Here is a 17498-nt window from a genome sequence, read left to right as displayed (position 1 = left end):
TGGCAAGCAGTTCCCTTGTACCCTGCAGAGCCAAGCATGGCTGAGAATCTGGGCCAAATAAATGATTGTGGTTCATTTTAATATAACTTTTGTGTCTGTGTGTTCAGGTTTTTCACTGTTTTTTATTCAGTAAAAAACAGAGGGTTTTTCCTGGATGGGGAAAATCACAAAATCCTTGTTCCAAGTAATTGTTCCTGACCAGGGGGAAAGAGCTGTTTTTCTCTAGACTGCTTTATTACAATAGAGAATTGTGAATTTCACAGGTTTTGTTCCAGAAATAATCAATTTCTTGCAGAGAGTCTGTATGGATATTTCAATTTGAAAGAAAAGGACTCTCTTGTACACAATGCTTTGTTTTTTCCTCTCTCTTAACTGGAGGTTTAAAACAAGCCCAGGGAAAAAAAAGTTTTGATCACTCTATTTGTTGCCTTTGAGATTTTGCTGTATTTATTTATTGTAGCTGTAAGTCGTGAAACTCTCTGACTGGTAACATATCCTTGTCTTTTGGTCAGAAGTTGTATCATTTCCCTAAACATCTGATGGCCTTGAGGTGAGAAGGAGGGACCCAGTCCTGCTCTTGTTGAGGTAATTGGCAAAGCTCCAGGATCAGGCCAAAAGGAGTTTTTAAACCAGTCTTCGGTTGCATCCTAAGAAATGGTGGTGGTGAGCATGTTATAGGCGATTACGGGAATTAACTATACCTTATTGGGGTTATTAATATTTGTTTCTGAAGCCTGTCTACTGGACCTTGAGTTTAGGATTCAATCGTTCAAGCCTGTCAGAATATACAGAGTCCTGTTACTCCCTTCCTGGTGTTTGGCTTTATTAGCAAGGAAATAGTAAGATAACAAAGTTTCTCTCAAATCTTCTCCCGAGTCTTGGCTTCTCCTCTAGTTTATACCTCAGGATTACTCAGTCTTCACTCTATTTCCTTCCCTAGTTGTGTGGAATAACAAGTTACTTGCCTTTGAGAGTTGGTAGTCCTACTTAATTCTTGCCCATCAGGATCCATATCTGCTATTCGGATGGGATGTGTCCAGGTAAACATAGTCAGCTTGTTACAGATTTCTCAGAGCTAGATGTAGACTCCCCTCCACACCCAAAGACATAGTGCTTGTTCTTCTGAAGCAGTAATGAGAGATCAGTGTAGCCTAAATATGATGCTACTTGGAAGGAGAGTTTCCTCAATGCTTACTTTTTTTGGGTTAGGTTATTATTGATAATTTTGGTCTTAATTTTCAAACTTAGGTGACTAAATACATATTCAGCTGCCTGATGATAGGTACAAAAGTGCTGAATTAGGCCTCTAAATATAATTGCTTGTGGCTAAATCAGCTCCTAAGATCCTAAATACAGATTTAAGCACTGAATTGTAGGCACCCTCCTTTGAAATTGTCTGTATTTTGTAATGTGATTTTGCGCAACACATAAAATTGTGATGAATGCTATAAATCAAAATAAATGGATTAGCAACAAACTTAATTTTTTTTACAAACAATCTTTCTTCAAAAACTTGAGCCAAAAAGTTAGTCACAGCACTTCATAATATTCTGTATATTACAGGATGTGACACATTACTCCCAAAATCTAAAGCAGAGAATTGTAGTTTGGTAAACAATTTCATTTTCTGTACAAGAGATTTCAAAGACAGACTGATAGCTAGTCATTGCTTTGGAGACGTTTCAATCATTAAACCCCATCCAAACACAAGTCTAGACTGTTCTAAACAAGATATCAAATTTACACTAGATAATCATAGGATAATACCAACTCGATGTCAGATTTTATTGTATGTAAGATGGTTGTTAGGGCAGCCTTGGTTAAATACATTTCCTGTTTTTACTTTGGGAGTACAAAACTAGAGTTTAAATCCCTCAGCAGGGGTTCTTATGTATGGATATTTTGCTGATAGTGCTATGTTGAAGTGTCTGCTGTAGTTCATATTATTAGTGTCTTACTTTTGTAATCAGTGTGAAAGTGTTTGTTTTTTAAATCTAAAACATTATTTAGACTCCATGTACCTGAAGTGTAAGTGTGTTTTTGGGACAGTTATTTTCTAGAAATCCAAACCCACCCATGGATAGATTTTGTTAATTTTTTTTTAAATTAGCCATGTTACAGTATGTTCAACAGGGAGTAGATTGTGGCCCAGCTGCCATGGTGGCTCCTCCTGCGTAACAGTGCAGAAGGAGAAGCAGCTTCATAGAACTGCTATATCCTCACCTAACACATCTGGCTGGGAGGGGATATGGAACAGAGATAGCCATGGCTCAGCCCCTCAGTGTGCCCAGAAGCAAAGCAGCATTGCCTTTTTCAGGGAGCATACTCTGCACTGCACTATACCTGGTGCAGTTTATTCCTCCTCAAAGCAGGGGGAAACCATGAGGGAGACTGACTCCTTCACTCCCAATTTCTCTCCCCAAGCTGCTTCGTAGGCAGCACAACAATGCACTGCCCATTTCATTGGGCAGATAATGGCACAGCTTAGTCCCAGGTTAGCAGAAGTATTTATGGATGTTGGGACATTACTGTAACAGAAAATTAAAACAAAATGATGTAATGAAAGAGAATCAGGACTAAACAAGACAACCCACTCTGAAAACAGAATGTGTGTTTGGTTATATGTGGGTGGGCACGCTGTGCTTCATTCTGTTGTTGATATAGTTCCATTACATTTACTTATTAAGTTATAATTATTCTTAAACTTTAAATTTATTAGAATAAAACATTTCACTGTAATCCTGTCTGTGATAAATTTTTGGGAAAGTGAGTACCAGTTAGTTTTATATAACAAGTGATTAATAAAAAAAAATCCTGTTTTGCTTTATTTTTTTGATATCTCCTACATGAATAAAAACAATCTGAATGTGGGGAAAAGTTCTAAAAGCAACTGTGAAACTGCAGGTTTTAAATAAACATGACTTCATTTGTAAAGGATTTTACAGTTTTCTAGATTATGCACAATTGTAAAACAATGAGTTTATCCCATGTTAAATGCTAACTGTTGTTTTGATCTTTAAAGAAGCATCCGCTGCCAGGGGTGGCTCCAGGCCCCATCACGCCAAGCACGTGCTTGGGGCGGCATGCTGCGGGGGGCGCTCTGCCGGTTGCCAGGAAGGTGGCAGGCAGGCAGCCTTCGGCAGCTTGCCTGCGGAGGGTCCGCTGGTCCTGCGGCTCCGGGGGACCTCCTGCAGGTGTGCCTGCGGAGGGTCCGCTGGTCCCGCGGCTTCGGTGGAGCACGCCTGCGAGAGGTCCACCGGAGCCGCGGGACCGGTGACTGGCAGAGTGCCCCCCACGGCATGCCCCCGTGCTTGGGGTGGCGAAATGTCTAGAGCCGCCCCTGTCTGCTGCACACAGCCAGCTCTTTCAGAATTCATGATTACCTGAAGCATGTGGTTGAGTGGTCTGATTGGATTCTAGTTGTAATAACCAACACGGGTGTTGGAAAATTCCAGGACAATTGTCTCAAATTGTACCTGTTTTCACTATTCTCTGTTCTAAGACAGCTGTTGATTACCTGATGAGAAATCAGACACCAAGTACAAGATTAAATCACTAGAAACAATGGAAGAGTTGCAAAAGGAATTACTCTGTCTTCTATTTCTCTGTAACCTCTAGTTCATAGTGAAATGTTACATGGTAACCTTGTTGATTCAAAAAACACCATCAGTCAATAACCTATTAATTTGACAGTAACTCTGGCAGTCTGCTTGCCTGTCCCCAATTTCCATCAGGTCTAAAGAGAAATAGGACTTGAGTGCTATTGTTGAGTATGCATGAATACCTGAATGCCCTTTGAAAAGCAATATATACTGTAGTGATAAGTATTTCTGAAACTTTTTTTTTAAAAATAGTCATGTTGTATTTCAGATTCTTTTTCAGCATGTAATATACTATCCACAGATATTCAAATATATATTATGCCCTTTAACTATACCATTTTTATCTTTAAATGAAGAAAAAGTCAGTATTGTTTCTCTTACGTTTATTTATGTTTTAAAATTGCAATGCTTGTGACACTGCAGGTTTTTCAGTATTTCTTATAGGTATTTATTGAGGCTTTATGTTGGATACTCTTGACCATTACATGGATGATTAAACTCAAATGACCAGAGAATGAGTTATGTGAATTAAGCATTTCTATAATGAGGTAATTTAATTATTTTTGCTGAAATGTGATGGGATATGCCAGCTGATTGATAGCTAATTTAAACTATCATTAATGAAAGGTCCTAAACATATTGTGTTTATTTGCCAGACGTAATTATATAATTTTTTCATGTATGCATGGAAATGTTCCTCTGGAATAAAAGGTAATTTTTTAGAAAAGCAAATTGTGAAGGGGAACTATACTAAGTGTATTGGTTCAGGTTTTTTTTTAAATAATGGACTACATGGCATATTCATATACAAAAACACAGGGATGGATCCTTTATGGCTTCAAAATAAAAATAGAACATATTAAAAATTAATGCTTTTGTATACCGTTTTAAAAGACAGGAGGGTTGATGCGGCGAGGCTGTTCACTCGTGATGAAACAGTATTGCATGATCGCACAATTTTATATATATTGAAATGGTTATAACTTGGATTGATTGGCTAGATTCTACCCAACTGTGTTATGATGGCAAATTTGTCAAAGTCCTGTGTGCATACAGCCCTGATGAAGCACCACTGATTAACAACTTGTCTTGTGGATAAAATGGAAAGCTCAGACTCAATGCAACCAGTACTCTTAAAAATACCTTTTTATAATTGAGTCTTCTGGAACAGATTTAAACCATATGGTTTAGTGGGATTTGCAAATGCATAAAATAAACTCAGATTAGCATTGAGCATCGTAAGTGGTGAGGCTGAGGTACAGTTATGCATATCTGAAGTATCCATGTCTTTAAGTGACCACATAGCCAATGAGAGTATCAAAATGTTGAAACCAGTGTATAATTTACTTTTCACCAATTCTTGAAAATCATCTAGCAGGTCACTTGCAGAAAGATGTGTTCTACTAGCCACCAGTGCTAAAAAGTATGTACAAGGTTTGTGGATGAAACACAGGACATTAGAGAATGTTGGGGGCGGGAGGTGGTGGTGATGGTGGGGGAATGCAGAGATGAAGAGGGGATATGTGCTCCATCCCCTGTAGGGACAGGAATGCAACTCCCACTGGCACACCCAGCAGCTTGGGTAAACCTGGTTACTGATTCTGGTTCAGGACATGCTATCAATGCATTTTAACTTGCGAGCTATGAGATGGTAGTTGAATATGTCAAGAGTTGCAGTATAAGATATAGTCTCTATTCTTTAAATTGCCTTAATCCTTTAAATGCCCAAACAGGATAATTTGTGCTGATGATTGCTAGCCTTTTGCACATACTGCTGATTTGTGCTGTATTGCTTGAGTGGGGGTATGAGGTGCACGCACGAGGCTGTACTATTCATGCTTTCTGGAAGGTTCAAACCGAGCTACTCTGCAGGCAGCTACATCCCAGAGCTGAACTGATAAAAGAATCTCAGTTACTGGTAAATCACCTTTCTTTCTTAAAACTCTAGCTGATATACAAAACTATAACAGTTTGTACCAATGAATGAGGTCACAGCATTCCTACTTGATTATGGAAATAGCTTGGCACAAAGAGAAATCTGTTGGCAGATTTTGGACAGCACAGATGTTAATTATAGTGTAGGCAACTTACAGGGCTGGCCCTAGACCAAATGACACCACAGGCGAGGAGAGTCTTTGGTGCTCCCCTCAGTCCAGTTGTTAAACTTTTGAATACCTTATTTTTTTTTATTGCACGTGTAGCCCATTTCATGACTTTGATGCATGATTTATCCATGTCATATAAGAAGATAAAATTTGCGCACTAGGATCTGTAAATCTGTGTTTATTCATGCCATATATTAAAAAAATTGTTTCCTCTAAGCTTATAGAAACTTTTTAATTTTAAGAATAACTGAAGTGGACTAACATCAAGAAATTGAACTGTGCACCAACATTGTGTGGACCAGTATTAAATAGTATTACAGTAGGTGACAGCCTTATAATGTTAACCCTAGTCCTTCAGTTCAAAAGGTCGCTTTTCTTGCCTTTGCCATCGTGCATAGCATCAGAGAGATCCAAAGACTGGCCAGTATTAGTGAGAACAAAAGTCTATGTTCTGCAGTCTTAGAAAGTCATCAAACATTACGTGTTAAGCATGGCAAAAGAAGTAACAGTATTTTTTTATATTGTTGCGTAGATAGGGGTTCAGTAGATATCTCTGATATCTCATTAAATATGTCCTTTATTAGTCACTACTTACACTCTTCAAGTCTTAAAACACAAGTACATTTTCACAATTACACAATAAAACAAGGTTCACAATATCTCAGCTGGGCTTTCACTTAACTTCATACTTGCATCTCACTACTGTCTAGTGACACCTTGCCCACTATATACCCGCAAGGGTACGGCTGACAACATTCTAGGAAGTTCGAGGAAAATGTAGTTCTCAGAGTCCATGAGATTCTACAGAGGTCCAGAACATTCTAGGAGTTTAGAGAAAAATGAATCCACATACAGAATACCTGAAACATTTTATTTCGAACCTTCTATTTTCCCTTTTGCTGCTAACAACAAAAACAGCACCCTGAGCCCACCCTCCAAGTGGTCACCTGGGTCGCCTGCCTCTAAATCTGGTCCTGGCACTTGTATCAAGGGAAACTGAACCTGAGATTTCATTGTCTCAACAGGCAGCAGTTGGTACTGAGAGAGTGGGAGCTACATTGGAGCATCCTGACCTTCCTGACCTTTTAATTCTGAAATGGAATGTATCCAGACTGGACATTTTTTTGCCTGCAGCAAAACCAAGAAAGTCATTTTTCTTCAGACTTTGGAAACTATGTTCCCTGATAAGGCCTAGAAGTATATCCCTTCCCTTCATTACTGCTATTTGCCTGAGTGGCACAAAAAAAGTCACAAGGAATTATCCCTGATGCTTTTAGCACTAGTGCTAGCTTGTTGGCCAGAACTATCTTATCTGGTGGAAATATCAGCCAGTTCTTTGTTAATTGTTAAGAAAAAACCTCTTGCAGTAGACCTCCTTATGCAAGTGGTCATACTAACCTTGGAGATTGAAAGCTGGAGGCTAATTCATGGCTTCTCAGAATTTTTTATTGATGCTCAATTTAAATGAAATATCTATTTCTAAAGCATATAAATGCAGGCAGCCTTTTTTATTTTGGCTATACACATAGGGCATGATTCTCATTTACACATAAGGCCCTGTACACTAAAGTATTCCCACTTAAGGCCCATTTACAGTGGCAAAACACAGGCAAATCAGGACCTTAGAGCCTTAAGACATGATTGGTTTCAATATTCTTAAAACTTCATTGCAAAAAAATTTGAGTTTGATGGCTGCATTAGATAATTTACATTGGTTGGAAAGGGAATCTTACTCATGGTAGCATCTCTCACTTGTATTGCCAGTTTTCTTAATGAAGTTCTCTACTTAAAACTGAAGCAAGTAGCCAAAGGGAATCTGAATTATGTAAGTCTTATCAGAACTGCTCTTTGAACCTCTGGAGGAGCTATCACTTAGTTCTCATCCATTAAAGTAGCATTTAAAATGCAGCAGCTTTGACATGAAGAATCAAGAGGTATGTTAGCTTAAGAACTGATATTGTATTTTTCCCCCTGACAATCTGATCATATATACAGGCTACAGCTGCAAAGATTAATTTGATTTTTCTTTGGCACCCCTTTATTGTAATTACCTCTTTTTGCCTAAATCTATGACCCCTTAAGGAAATTCACATGTTTTATTTTGGTAGTAGAACAGAGTTAGATTTCAGCAGCTCATGTAAACAGGCATAATTAGGCATTGATGTTCATTATTTCCAGTGGGTAAAATTAGACGCTAGGGTGCCTTATCAGAAGGAAAGGAAGGCTCTATCAGTATTTATGCGTATTCTGCAAGGTCTGGTCATCATTGTGATCAGAGAGAAACTAGATTGTGTGTGGGGAAATGTAAAGCTACCACATGGATTCCATTTAATTCCTCCTGTGGGCTATAGTGTCTTCCTCAGAGTTCTGTTTGTTTCTCTCTCTCTCCCCACCCCCATACTTCTTTTCTCTCTTGTTTGAGTGACGTTCACCATGTGGAGTCCATCTCTAGGCCTATGTACCACTTAAGTCCTATTTAGAGGCTTAGAGTAGCTTATTTCAGCAGGTTTTTCTAATTTATCCTAGGTGTAAAGTAGCCATTATGTAGGGCGAGGCAGCTTATAAGGAATGGGTAATTTTTTAATCATCTCTTTAACATCCACAAGTCTAAAAGACCCTGATAGCTTTGTAATTTTCTTTCTTTCCTTGTCCCTCTAACACATGGGTCAAGTAGGTACTGAAGCTCCCCGTGCAGTACCATCAGTCTGCTAAGATTTCAAAGAGTTTAAGTTACCGCAGAATTTAGTCTATTGTGTCAAATTCATTCTTGGCATAGTTTCAGTGGAGTTACGCAAGAGATGAATTTGGTCCATAATTGTGTTTTATAAATATATATTTAGGGGCTAATAGTCTGTGATAGTGTGTTGGTGCAAAGCAAGGTCCAGTCCATCACTCAAAAAGTGTGGTAGACTTCTGGAACATGCTGTAATATTTTGCAGAATTTTGCAAGGACTACTTTATTGCAGGCATCGATTTAATATTTCTCTTTTTGAAGTGTAAATCCACATGGTAACTTTTTTTAAGCTCTGAAAGATTTATTTTATTTAAAAAATAGATCCGATAGGCAATATCTATTGCTAGTTTTTCCATAGGCATAAAATATAAAGCCTCAAATAAGATGTGCATTCCCTTCACAAGCAGAATTAGTCTAAACTGATGATTTAGAGTAAGTCCTTGCAGCAGCTTTGGAAACTTTCAAAGCTTTGTTTCTTGAGTGCCTGTTTGAGCTCTCACACTTTTTGAAACAAAGGGGCAGATTATCTATTCTGTTCAGCTCAGTGGAGTCATGTTATAGTCCAACTCATGGAATGGAATGGAGAATCAGGCCCAAAGCTTTGAAATTTTCTTGAGTGTCTGGGAGTACTCCAGGTAGCCATTTTGGACTCACGCATTTTAGGCTTGTTTCTCTCTGTTAGCTTTTAAATACTTAACAGATTTGTTTCAATCTAGGAAAATGTTCTTAACAATTTTAAGAAAAATATGGAAGGGCCCAAGATGGTGGCAGCAGTCTATGTATAGATATGTATGTATTAATAGTTTTCTGCTTTTATAAGTGACTTTTTAAAATGTACAGTTAGTATAATGCTGGCTCTGCAAAAGTGCTAATATGTGGAAGGGGTGCTAAGATGTCAGAAATTCTATGATTGGCTATACAAATAATAAAGACATACTGGCTGGAATAGTCCTCTATTTCTAGTAGTACTAATGGTAATATTCTTGCATAAATTCTCTGCAACAAGACATTATAATCCAGATCTTGAATCTTTTATTTTTTTCCTTTTCCAGTGATTAGTTCCTCTTAGTGTCTGGGTGCTTCTGTCTGTCTTTTTCTTCTGTGGCTGTGTGTTGTGTGCCATGAATGCTTCAGAACAAATATTTTATTCTGTATTTGATTATAAATGCTGAGCAGTAAATCTGAATGTCTGATAGTTTGCAGTATACAAAAAAAGCTTTCATCTTAATGGTCTGTATTTTTCCAATTATGATTTCACTGGAAAAAACAGATCTGCAGACACAGAAATAAATATTAAATGATACTGTGATCAATTTGGAAGACTTTTTTTTTTTTAAGGGATAGGATTGAGCAAATAGTAAACTGAATTACCTTTTACCTCTAGAAAGATAGTTATGTTAGGTCAAATTGAAATAAATTAAAGAACACTGTGGGTCCCCTCCCACCCCAATCTGGAATTCACCCAGATAAATTGTGTAACTTTTGTAACATGACTTCAGTGATTTTTTTTTTTAAATCAGCAAATTCAGTAGCTAATTCCTTCCTCTGTTTTGTATAAAGTTTAGGCATCATCTGATACATTAGCCAAAGCAAATGCCTTAGATATACAATAGAGCATAATCTGTATTTTTCACAACCCAGATTCTGCAGATAGATAAAATATTACATATGTCATATGGCCCATTTCACCTGATATTTCGAAAATGAAAATCTAATAATTTAACATATTAAAGGTTTGAGAGAGGTTAGGATTTCTTCTGATTTCCAAGTTCGAATAATTGTATAATTATCATACTAATTTGTGCCTTCTGTCCATAAAATGTGTTCATGTGATTCACTGGATTATCATCTACAACAGGGGTCGGCAACCTTTTAGAAGTGGTGTGCCGAGTCTTCATTTATTCACTCTAATAATTTAAGGTTTTGTAGGCCAGTAATACATTTTAACATTTTTAGAAGGTCTCTTTTTATAAGTCTATAATCTATAACTAAACTATTGTTGTATGTAAAGTAAATAAGGTTTTTAAAATGTATAAGAAGCTTCATTTAAAATTAAATTAAAATGCAGAGCCCCCGGACTGGTGGCCAGGACCCGGGCAGTGTGAGTGCCACTGAAAATCAGCTCGCGTGCCGCAGGTTGTCTATCCTGATCCACAATTTAGTTAATGGATTTCCTATTCATTTCACTCCTGTTGGATTCCCAAACATTACAAAATTTGTGTTTTGAAGTAACTGCAATCAAATAATAGCACCTTCAGCAGTTTATAAATATAATCTGAACTATCTAAGCAGTGTCTTCATTTTCTCCTACCCATTTTAATATTTTGTAACAATAGCATCACTCTAAGTTCGTACTTCTGTGATTTTGACATTACAGTAAATGTCTAATATTCCATATTCTCCTGATTGATTACTCTATTTTGGAGAGAGAGAAAAATACAATATACTGTCCAAAAATTACTTGCCCCTTTTTGCTGCCTGTGATGAGATGCATGTACCCTATCCCCAGCAATGGGAGGACAGGATAAATAAGCTTACTTAAGGGTATGTCTACACTAGCAGAGTTTTTTCGTCGAGAGCTTTGTTGCTGATTTAAAAAAAAAGAGACGCTTAAAGAAAACCGCTATTCTGTGTTCACATTGTCTTCCATTGGCGGCATAGCATGTTCACACTTGCGGCAGTTGCATCGCCAATGAGAGCAGTGCACTGTGGGTAGCTATCACACAGTACAGCTCTCCCCCTTCTGCAGCTAGGTTTTGTGGGAGGCAGATGGGATCATGGCGCATCATGGGTCTGGCCTCAATGCCCCATGATCCACTGCTTTCTGTCCTAGCATTTCATGTGCTTCCATCTTCAGTTTGCGTCATTTTTCAATGTCCCTTCTTTTCTGCTTTTCTTGCCACATCTATCTGCAGGGATGGATTGTTCTCTACTGCTCTGCTTGCTCTCAGTAGCACATCGCAAGTTGCAGTGGAGTTATTCTTGAAGTTACAAAGGCAACGGCAGTCACAGTTGCCTGACACGGTGTTCAACATGGAAAGCAGTAACGTTAGATTGCTTTTGGCATTCCCGGAGGAGCTGAACACAGTGGAATGTAGCTTTTGGGCTTGGGAATCTAGCACAGAGTGGTGGGATTGCATCATTATGCAAGTCTGGGATAATGAGCAGTAGCTGCAAAACTTTCGGATGCGGAAAGCCACCTTCCTGCAACTGTGTGCTAAGCTTGCCCCAGCCCTGCGGTGCAAGGACACCTGAATGAGAGCTACCCTCTGGGTGGAGAAGCATGTGACAATCACAGTGTGGAAGCTGGCGACTCCAGACTGCTACCAGTTGGTCGCAAACCAGTTTGGAGTGAGGAAGTAGACTGTTGGGGCTGTGTTAACGCAAGCATGCAAGGCCATTAATCGTATCCTGCTGCGAAAGACCGTGACTCTTGGCAACGTGTGTGATGTTGTGGATGGCTTTGCAGAAATGGGTTTCCCTAACTGTGGCGGGGCAATAGATAGCATGTATATTCCAATTCTGGCACTGGACCACCTTGCAACTGAGTACATCAATCAGAAGGGGTACTTCTATGTGGTTTTGCAGGCGCTTGTAGATCACCATGGGCATTTCACTGACATTTACAGGGGGTCGTCCGAAAAGGTGCATGACACACATCTTTAGGAACACTGGCTTGTACAGAAAGCTGCAAGCAGGGACTTTCTTTCCAGACTGGAAGATCACCATAAGGGAAGTTGAAATGCCAAGAGTGATCCTGGGAGACCCAGTGTACCCCATAATACTATGGCTCATGAAGCCGTACACAGGAAACTTAGATAGCAGTAAGGAGCGGTTCAACAACAGGCTAAGTAGGTGCAGAATGGCAGAATGACAGTTGAATGTGCGTTTGGCTGATTAAAGGTGCACTGGGGGTGGCTATATGGCGGGCTAGACCCAAGTGAGGAAAATATACCCATGGTTATAGCCATGTGTGGTATGCTGCATAATATTTTTGAAGGGAAGGGCGAACAGTTTACTCAGGGGTGGACTGCCGAAGAACAATTCCTGGCTGCTGATTTTGAGCATGAAAGGAGACTCAAAGAGCTTGGCTTGTTTAGCCTAACCAAAAGAAGGCTGAGGGGAGATATGATTGTTCTCTATAAATATATCAGAGGGATAAATACCAGGGAGGGAGAGGAATTTAAGCTCAGTACCAATGTGGACCCAAGAACAAATGGATATAAACTGGCCATCAGAAGTTTAGATTTGAAACTAGACGAAGGTTTCTAACCATCAGAGGAGTGAAGTTCTGGAATAGCCTTCCAAGGGGAACAGTGGAGGCAAAAAACATATCTGGCTTCAAGACTAAGCTTGATAAGTTTATGGAAGGGATGGTACGATGAGAGAGCCTAATTTTGGCAATTAATTCATCTTTGACTATTAGCGGTAAATATGCCCAGTGGCCTGCAATGGGACACTAGATAGGGTGGGATCTGAGTTACTACAGAGAATTCTTTCCTGGGTGTCTGGCTAGTGAGTCTTGCGCACATGCTCAGGGTTTAGCTGATCTCCATATTTGGGGTTGGGAAGGAATTTTCTTACAGGGCAGATTGGCAGAGGCCCTGGAGGTTTTTTGCCTTCCTCTGCAGCGTGGGGCACGGGTCACTTGCTGGAAGATTCTCTGCACCTCGAAGTCTTTAAATCACAAGTTGAGGACTTCAGTAGCTCAGACATAGGTCAGGGGTTTGTTACAGGAGTGGGTGGGTGAGATTCTGTGGCCTGCTTTGTGCAGGAGATCAGACTAGATGATCATAATTGTCCCTTCTGACCTTAAAGTCTATGAGTCTGAGCCTAAGTGGCAGAGCCAGGAGTAGAGCTCAGGTCTCCTGTGTCCTACTCTTTGCTGACGTCAGCCTTACACTTGTTCTCCTAAACGCTCATTAGGCTGGCATTTACAAGATTGCCAGGTTTTAAGAGTAAAAAGTCAGAGAGATATTTCACACTGATCAGTAAAATGGTTGGTTATTCAACTCACCTCTTGTGTATGTGTAGCAAAGAGGCTTAAATAATTAAGCTCATTTTATAAGTTATGTATCTGGAGTATGTTTTTCTGTCCAAGTCAAGATGGAGAAAAAGGTACAGCATATGTATTGTCACCTGCGTAAGATGTTCTATCCTTTAAATATGATTTAGAATGGATTTTCTAAGTCACTGATTGGGTGAAAGATAAGTGTTACTATACAATCTGTAATTATAGAGTTGTTGGATTTAATCTTTCATCAGAGCAGCTGGCCCAGACTGAAAAGTCTGCCTAGATACTGTTCATTTTGGGACCAGATATTACCGTTTTAACTCCCAGAATGCTGTTTGCCTTGCCACTTCTCCAAATGAGGATATGATACTGTGACACTCTGTGAATCAATTCATTTGTTGATCCTGAGTAAACAAAGCTGCCAGAATCCTCCCCAGCACCCATAATAATAATACTTAGCTCTTGCATTGCACTTTTTCATTTGCAAGTAGTTTACAAAGATGGATAAATATCCTTATCCCAATTTTTGCAGATGGAAAAACTGGAGTTTAAGGTTATGACTTGCTCAGGGGTTATACATGTCATCAGTCACAAAGCTGAGTATAGAATCTTATTTCTAGTACCGGGTTCTGTCTACTGTACCAGGCTGCTACACAAATGACAGAAGAGCCAGTTTCTGAGCTGTGTTTGATGGCATGGCAAACTGTCTTGTTGGCTAAACAACAAGGCAACCAAATTGTTTCTTACTAATTTTTATTCTATTTCTTTTTCTTATTTTGTTAATTATATATCTCTTGATCATTTTAACCAGTTATGCCTCTTTACAGAGGAAACCAGATTACATCTTTTTGTCTAGCGGAGGGAGTTCTTAAATTAATACAGTAAGAGGAACTTGCTAAACTTTTGTGAAAGACTTGATTTGTTAAGTGGAGCATGCCCTATTATTGCATGTCTGTCTGAATGGTATGTTTTGGCAGCTGATTCGGTTCCATGATTAAATTGTGAAACTTTGAATTACAGCATTTGACAATAATCTCCTTTCTCTAATTTCCATGACTAATTGAGAAACATTCAGCTGCCTGGGGGACAGAAATCTGATTAGCTGGCTCCATATTTTTTGCAAAGGAATATAGGAATTATTTTTGAGAAACCTCTGGATTTATACCAGATAAAGTCTTTGAGTTGTTAAGCAGAATATTGATCTCTTTTTATAAATGTTATGTTTTCCTATTGCTCCGCCTCCTTTACTTCTCTCACGTCTTCTGTTTGGCAACATTTCTTTCAGCCAGAATATGCTTAATGTTGGCTGAGGTCATGTAGAAACAGGGAAATATTTATTGGCTCCATAGGTTGTTATGAATACAGTTCATAAAGTCCAATTTGTAAACCTAGAATACCTACATTCAGAGAGAAAAGCCGTGTTTGTCTGTCTCATGGAACTTGTAGTACTCAGTATGTGTTTGCACACTTCGAATTTTAGGAGCTAATCTTGTGCCCTGGAGATACCCACAGAGCTAGGTGGAAGATGCCTTCTCCTCAGAACTCTCTGGCCACAGATCCTGCCTGAGGACTGTGGTAGCTCTTGCATTTGCCATAGGCTTCATCTGAATTAGGAGACAGGGGACTAGCCAGTAGATTCACACAGTGGCCTTACTCCTTCTCTTTGCCAGACTGGCATTTGAGGAGTTTGCATTCTTTGCCTAAATTCCCGAAATCATACTCCTCAAACCTGTGCAGTGACATAGTGTGGTTATGCTTCAACCATAGCCTTCTGTACCCTCATGGAGAAGAAGCATTCACAGGTTCTGGAAATGCATTCCAGTTTGTGGAGAGAGCGGATTTAGTTGTTTTTGTAAAGAAGATTTAATGTGGCTGGAAACTGAATAAAAGCTTAATCTTATTAAAATAACTGACTGGAGCCTTAAGATATGTTTAACAGAAGACATTGTTTCTCAAATTACTGCTCTCAACTAATAAACTTAGTAGAGTTGTGCATGAAAAATGTCGCTTTTTGTGAATCTGTCCTAATAATAATAATAATGACAAAATCTGCATTGCCTGATGGCCCGTATACACTGCTCTTCTGGTCCAAAAGGCACCATAAGGCCTGAGGTTGAGCCCTTTGTACCATTGGATTCATGGTAGTTTACAAGCGGAGGATTAAAAAAAATTCCTTAAAACAATGTTCAATATTTTTCTGTAACGCACTACACAGAATATCTCTATGCCATACAACGCCATCATCCATTTTACGTATATTCTTTACTATCAGGCAGTTGAGTAGACATGTTAAGAAACTATAGTGAATTGATAGATTAGAACCATTGCAGTGTGCAGTACCTTCAAAATACTGTATTTATTTTGTTGTTCTCCTTTACCCATTCAAATGTTCTGGTATAGTCCCTTTTTGCCAGATGGTTGAGACAGATATAGCCTAATCTGCGAGTGGGATTTTGATTTCTATCTACCATGATAGGGTTCTGCCTCCAGATTAGCTACAGTAGTGAAGTTGTCGTTAGACTGCGGACCCTGAGGGGCACATAAGACAGTCTGTGAATTCTCTGATTAGTAATATTATACCTTTTATTAGCAAAACAAACAGAATTACAAATGTCGTAATATCGCACAGGAGATAGAGCCAGTGCAGAATATCCAGCACTTGTATTACTCACGTCATCCCTTGCAGGGAGCGTGAAGTAGATAAGATGATCCCTAACTGTCTAAGGGTATTGTTCTGTGAAGGCCCAATGGAAGTCTTTCTATTGACTTCAGTGGGAGTTGGATTGGGCACTGAGTCCTCTGTTCATTCTGACTCCAGCAGGTGGAACACTTACCAACATGCTTCTCAAATTCCAGATTTATTCTGGAGGTTTTGTCATATCTTATTGCATGTTGGCTGGTTAGGATGCTGAGGCGTGGCTACCAAGACAATATACAGTAGGGATAGCAAATAAAGAAGACTTCCTCTACACAATCACCGCTTAGTTGGAAAAGGTAAAGCATCTTTGGTTCAGCTGCTTCCACAGCTACATGGGGGGGGGAGGGATAGCTCAGTGGTTTGAGCATTGGCCTGCTAAACCCAGGGTTGTGAGTTCAATCCTCGAGGAGGCCACTTAGGGATCTGGGGCAAAAATTGGTCCTGCTAGTGAAGGCAGGGGCTGGACTAGATGACCTTTCAAGGACCCTTCCAGTTCTAGGAGATTGGTATATCTCCAATTATTACGCCTGTAGTAGTAGATACCAGCAGCCTGTGAGTTTCCACTCTGGCGTGATAAGACCCACTATGAAGGACCCATCATGGCTGAGGCCTTTAAGCACTCTAGGTCTGCCTCATGGGTATGCAAGGAAACATAGCGACTAATGAGTACCTCTAGTCAGTTAATTACTCTGGTGAGGTGGAGACTGGAGTTCTATGCTCAGAGAAGGCATCTACTTTAGAATCTGTGAACCCAGCTTTACAACCTGATAAGAGTTCTTGTAGGGAGCAAGACATCCCGAATTTTCTCCAAGCCATTTTGGTTAAGGTTTGAGTCCCAGCTCACTAAAGTGTAATATTGTAATCAGGTTTCTTGCAGTTAGGTACAGTCTGTCATTTTCTTTTAAGACATCACTGGATCTGGTGGTACATTTTCTAAAGGCAGTCATCAAATTGAAACTGGTCGTCAAGTTACTAATTCCTTCCTCCTGAATCAGGATTTGAATGCTTTTCCATCATTCAAAACCCCTTATAAAATTTTTCAATAAGGATCTTGACTTTTATAATAATGAATTTTATTCCTGGGGCAATCTGTTTGCCCAGAATGATCGAGTAATTGCAGGCTCTATCTTGTAGGAGAGCTTTTTATATAAGATTTCACCTGGACAAAAATCTTAAGAATGCTCTGTGGATCCTGGGGGCTTCCATGGAAAACCATAGGTATGTCTACTGATTCAAGTCTATAATTCTCAAAAGCAGTGTTATACTGCTTTACCATCTATGATTTAATAGTTTAATCCAGTATATTTGGTTTAGAAGAGTCTTAGAACTGGGGGGACCTTTGCAG

The 17498-nt window shown here is 39.3% G+C and overlaps 1 protein-coding gene across 11 annotated transcripts in view; it reads left to right on the top strand.

The window, feature by feature from the left end:
• Positions 1-17498, top strand: part of INPP4B (inositol polyphosphate-4-phosphatase type II B) — a 554905-nt gene that overhangs the window by 125498 nt on the left and 411909 nt on the right. Inside the window, exon 1 of one of the 11 annotated variants that reach the window (XM_039539759.1) lies at positions 17323-17371. The exons of the other annotated variants lie outside the window; for them this stretch is intronic. The gene's annotated coding sequence lies outside the window, so the exon portion shown is untranslated. Of the gene's footprint in view, positions 1-17322; positions 17372-17498 lie in introns of those variants that run through there. 11 annotated transcript variants of the gene reach the window in all.

The sequence above is a fragment of the Mauremys reevesii genome, linkage group 5 (genome assembly GCF_016161935.1).
Source record: "Mauremys reevesii isolate NIE-2019 linkage group 5, ASM1616193v1, whole genome shotgun sequence".
Classification (NCBI taxonomy): Eukaryota; Metazoa; Chordata; order Testudines; family Geoemydidae; genus Mauremys; species Mauremys reevesii.
This window is presented reverse-complemented; position numbering and strand designations above follow the sequence as displayed.